Genomic DNA, 5,000 nt, shown 5'->3' on the forward strand with positions numbered 1-5,000 from the left:
TCACTTTTTCTTTCTTCACCACTTTTCTTCTCCCCGTCCTCCTCATCTTATTTTTTCTTTCCTTTTTCTTCCTTCTTTGTCCGTCTTTTTCATTCTTCACCTCACTGACACTGACCCCGGAGGCATGAAGACATGGGCTTGCAGCAAATGTCCTCCATCTATCCACCCTCCACAAACGCAGAGAACAAGACACACAAACAACATACAAACACAAACCTTGAAAATGCATGCATTGTATCACTGCAACCTTACTAGAATGATGGGACAGTACACAATGTACAGTACATATGTTCAGGGCTTTAAATTAACCCCAGCCAACCAACCAAATGCTGGTGAAATTTGAGTTTGTCTGGTAGAAAAGACCAACTTACTTCCAACACTTTGACCCATTAGGGAGTGTGTGTTTGGCTAGTAAGATTAATATCTCTTAGCCATTTTGGCTGCTGATGAAAAAAAAGTTAATTTAGAGCCCTGCATATGTTGTATTTTTTCCTGTTCTTCTTTTTTTAATTTGTATTTTTTAAGATATTTTTATGGGCTTTTGTGACTTTATTGGTGATAGGACAGTAGAGATTGACAGGAAATCAGTGGGACAGAGAGATGAGGGTAGGGTTGGGACATGACCCAGGTCGGACTCGAACCTGGCTCCCCATGGGCATGCAAGCCCAAGTGGGGGGCTTAGCGCGCTGCGCCACAGCGGCCCCTATTTTCCTGTTCGTCTGGCCTTTGCCAATCACAGGCCTGAGCATGGCAGAATAATAAGAGCCATGGTAGGGGCTCTATGGGGGTTTGAGCAGCTCTATCAGACTGGGTTATGGAGGGATACTGTCAGTAATGACCACATGGCTGATATGCACATATCCTAGTGGCGGCCAGCTTCGGAAAGCCATTCATTTTTTACTCTGTAATTGGTTCTTCCTTTCTGGGTAGAAAAAAAAACTAATTTAAGAAGCCTTTGGCTTTCTCCCCTCCCTTGTTATTTCATTTTCTTGTAGACCAAATCAAAATGAACATGTGTATGAAGATGTGAGCGGCGTCACATGTAAAACCGGGCCTCTTTTCTTCTGCCGCTCAGTGGAATATCATAGGATGTCCTCTTTCCCATATATTTTTCTTTTTGATTAAAACGTGGCAACCAGCAGGGACACAGCAAACGTGGACAGCTCAACATGACCAGATGAAACCCACTCCCCCCCGCTCCCCCCCGCCTTTTCCTCTTGTGACTCAGTTCTGACGTTGTTTCTGGGCTGGAGACAAGAGAAGAGACATCTCAACTATAATGTCCATGTTTCCCATACAAAAAAAAACAGCCTAGCACAGCACAGCCAACTTTGAACATTTCTGTTGAATGTTTGTTTGTTTTTTTAATTATTTTTTAAATGTGGATTTACTTTTATCCATAAAAATCCTTCAAAATACTTTCTTCAAGGCCGTTTCTCTTTTTCTTTAAAAGCATTTGAATTATAAAAAAAGATGTTCTTTGAGAGGAGGCCAAGGGATGTGTTAAGGCGAAGCTGTAACTGTAAAAAAAGAAGAAAAAAAAAGAAAAAATGGGTGGACAAGGAAGAGAGGGGTTTTTTTTGGGATGAAGGGGGGTCTAAAGGAACATGGTGGTGATGGTGGTAATGGTGGTAGTGGTGGGGGGTGTGCGGTTGTGCCTAGTCGATTCCACGCTGCCAGAAATTGCACGCTGGCAGAATGAGTAATTGTGCCCACTTGCCAACCTCTCAGGGCATCCATTTTGGGTCGCCCCGCCTCTGGGATTAGATGCGATGTGCAGACGGATGAACGAGACGAACAGCAGACCAGGCGTACAGGGGACATCGTGTGACACAGTGGCTAGTAGAAGTTACATTTTTTTCTTCCTTTTTGGCACACAGAGGAGGTCCCCAAAGCATCTGGTCTTCTTTAAAGATGCAAGATACAAAAAAGGAACGTGAAAGATTAAAGACGAGGAGCCACTGTGTGGCAGAAGGAAATGGGAGCTTTAATTTATCTTTAATTCAAATACTTCACTTCTGTATAATTAATCAACATAGTTATCATATAATATATAATGTATTGATAATGAAGAGAATTTACATATGAAGTATTTAGCAGAGCTAATGTCATATTATGTAAGATGTGTGCACGGGGGAAAGTTCTTTACCGCATCTATTCATCTGTCACAGACAAACAAACAATGGAACCCCACTTGCCTAGACTTAGACGAGCACACCCACCTAGCATCCGCCTATGCGAAGATACCCTAAGATCGCAATGGCGCCCGATGGAGACAAAAAAAGCATCTGTCATTTCGTTCCCTTTTTTTTGTTGCCTGCCTGTGCGCTGTAGTGACTCACGCTGGGCCTTCTGGGGTTTCCTATGTGGGACAGAACCTTCCGGCATTTCACTGAAACGCAACAGCAAGCCATTGACATGTGTCAGACTCTGCTGTGGAAACTACATTTCATCTCCCCTCCCTCCCCTCTTCTCGTCTCCTCTCATCGTCTCTCCTTCCCTCTCCCTCCCTCTGCTCTCCTCTCCCTCCCTCCCCTCCCCTCCCCATCTCTCTTCTTCCTCCCTCCTTCTCTCTCTCTCTCCCTCCTTCCTCCGTCCTCCTTCCTACTCCCTCTCTCCCTCTCTCTCTCTCTTTCACCCCCCCCTCTCTCTCTCTCTCTCTCTCTCTCTCTCTCTCTCTCTCTTTCTCCCCCCTCTCTCTTCAATCCCCCTCTCTCTCCTCTCCTCCCTCTCTCCACTCCCTCCCTCTCTCCTTTCACTGGCTGCCCTCAGGAGGCACTTTCTGTAGGAAGTGAGGAATAGACGTCTGATTCAATGCACAGCACACCGCACACACACTCACTCACTCAGGTGTGTGTGTGTGTGTGTGTGTGTGTGTGTGTGTGTGTGTGTGTGTGTGTGTGTGTGTGTGTGTGTGTGTGTGTGTGTGTGTGTGTGTGTGTGTGTGTGTGTGTGTGTGTGTGTGTGTGCGTGTGTGTGTGTGTGTAGAATAAAAAGAAAACCCAGACATGAGGATACTGTCTGCAATTGAAGCCCAACTCAGAGTGTGTACTATCAAGGGTGAAAAGGCTTTCAGAAGTATAACTTTGTTTTTCTTTTTCTGTTGGCGAGTTGGGATTGGTGTGTGTGTGTGTGTGTGTGTGTGTGTGTGTGTGTGTGTGTGTGTGTGTGTGTGTGTGTGTGTGTGTGTGTGTGTGTGTGTGTGTGTGTGTGTGTGTGTGTGTGTGTGTGTGTGTGTGTGTGTGTAATGACCCCAGTTTGAAGGTTGGTATAAAAATGGAAACAAGCAAGCCTTGTGGAGTAGGGGGCTTCACTTGGAATAAAAAAAATAGAAAACAAAGAAAGTTAACTGGCTGAATTGAAAAGTTAAGTTCAAAAGTCAGTTTAAGTGTGATTACCATAGTAACCTTCCCCTAGGCAACCCCCTTTTTGCCATATCTCCTCACGTGTGGTTAATTAACGCAGAGACACACAGTACACCACCCACCCAAGACTGGTGCAGTCCCACTGCAAGGCCAGTAGGAGCACTCATGAGCACAACAAGTAGGAACAGGTCAGAGAGAGAGAGAGAGAGAGAGAGAGAGAGAGAGAGAGAGAGAGAGAGAGAGAGAGAGAGAAAGAGAAAGAGAGAAATATAGTGTGAGAAAGAGAGAAAAAAATGCAGAGATAAATTCTGTGAGAAAAAAAAGTATGAAAAAAAGCAGTAGAAAAAGTTCTTTCAGGTCATGGTTGTGTTGTAGAAGCAGAATAAAAAACATATTTTTTCAGAGACTGTCAGCCTGTCACGCTTAAATATGCATGTTACCGCCCACCTAGTTCCATGCTGATGGTAAGTAGATATGCCAGTAGTTTGTTTGCGAAAAAAATACTGCTTGATGTGCACTTTGCCAGGGGTAACGCCGTAATTAATGTAAAGCAATATTCCCCAGGAGACGACTTATGAGTTATTAGCGGCTTCACGTCGTCGTTAACTCATCAAGAGTCGTTTCGGGATTTTTTTTTCTCGCTTCCCTGAAGGATTTTGACGTGATGTGACATCTCATATTGCTGCCCCTAATGGGGAGCCCTGCCTTAGATATTAGATGTTGGCTTCTCGACACAAGGTAGCACAGAGTGAATGTGACGCCTTCCGCCTAAAGCCTAAATGTACAGCGGAGCTCTCTCGTCTCTCGTTCGAAAGCGATCAATCAAAATAAAAGAGACAAACAAAACAAACAGTCAAATGGTTATCAAGCACTTTGCAGACTGTGACAGTGTCACACCCCTCTCTCTCTTTCTCTCTGTCTCTCTCTCTGTCTCTCTCTCTTTGTTTCTCTCTCACTCACTTTATCAGTCTATCTCTCTCTCTCTCCTACCTCACTCCCTCCGTCTTCCAAGGGGATGCTCTATCTCTATCTTTATCTCTCTAACTCTATATCTCTCACACACACTCTCACTTTTTTAGTCTCTCTCTCTCTCTCTCTCTCTCTCTCTCTCTCTCTCTCTCTCTCTCTCTCTCTCTCTCTCTCTCTCTCTCTCTCTCTCTCTCTCACACCCCTCACTCCCTCTCTTCCAAGGGGCTGCAGGTTCTCTGCAGGTTCGTATACTTACATCTTAGGCTTCTCAAGCCGCTGGTGGTTCTGGGTTTGCACAAGCATGAACACACTTAATGTCTGCGTTGTTTTTTTATTTCAGTGAAATAAAGAGATAGGCTGTGGTAGGTGGGGAGTGCCGGGAGAGGTTGGAGGAGGAGGGTGTGTGTGTGTGTGTGTGTGTGTGTGTGTGTGTGTGTGTGTGTGTGTGTGTGTGTGTGTGTGTGTGTGCGTGCTGTGCTGACAACAGCTGAAGTGGCCCGCTTTCTGTCTGATAAGATAAGCAGGATGTATTTTTACATGCAGCCGGGGCCCGGGACGCAGCGAGCATTTAAATGAAGTCTTATGTCTGTATGTATGTATGTGTGTGTGTGTGTGTGTCTGCATGAGTCTGTGTACGTGCGTGTGCATACTTTTTTACATACAAGT

The 5,000-nt window shown here is 45.0% G+C and overlaps 1 protein-coding gene across 1 annotated transcript in view; it reads left to right on the top strand.

The window, feature by feature from the left end:
• The window catches only part of celf5a (cugbp, Elav-like family member 5a), a 313,262-nt gene that overhangs the window by 18,896 nt on the left and 289,366 nt on the right, over positions 1-5,000 (top strand). The window lies entirely within an intron of this gene.

This window comes from Engraulis encrasicolus, chromosome 6, assembly GCF_034702125.1.
Source record: "Engraulis encrasicolus isolate BLACKSEA-1 chromosome 6, IST_EnEncr_1.0, whole genome shotgun sequence".
Taxonomy (NCBI): domain Eukaryota; kingdom Metazoa; phylum Chordata; class Actinopteri; order Clupeiformes; family Engraulidae; genus Engraulis; species Engraulis encrasicolus.